Source organism: Myotis davidii, unplaced genomic scaffold (genome assembly GCF_000327345.1).
Source record: "Myotis davidii unplaced genomic scaffold, ASM32734v1 scaffold609, whole genome shotgun sequence".
Taxonomy (NCBI): Eukaryota; Metazoa; Chordata; class Mammalia; order Chiroptera; family Vespertilionidae; genus Myotis; species Myotis davidii.
The window spans coordinates 2,057,457-2,057,937 of NW_006300164.1; positions in this window are offsets into that span (position 1 = coordinate 2,057,457).

Below are 481 nucleotides of genomic sequence, written 5' to 3' on the forward strand. Positions count from 1 at the left end.
CCGGGAGGGAGGGGTGAGGTCTGGTCCCAGGTGTGGTGGACGAGACCAGCACCCCGGCCTGGGCTCCGGGCGCCTGTCTCCCTGCCTCTGTGGGGTTCACGCTTCTTGGCGATGGAAGCTCGGCGGCCTCTCCCACCCCCATCGTCTCCAGGGTCTTTTCCGGATGAAACGAGATGAGAGACGGGCCAGCGCTCTGTGGGCCGGGAAGGTTCAGACGCAAGCTGACGGGACCATCACCGCGTAATCACTGCTATTGCGAGGGCGCGAACGTGACGGACGGGCTGCCGGGTGAGCCCGATCTGCCTAAAAGTCCTCGTCTTTCGGCCCGAAAACTCTTTGAAACCCGCGGGAACGCGGCTGATAGCAAAGGCGTGTGATTGTCATTGTGTTTGAGTGAAGCAGTAAGACCTGACTTCGGATGGAAAAAACTCACCCATAAAATTAAGCCAGCTCCCCTCCCACCCCCCAGCCCCCCAGCCCC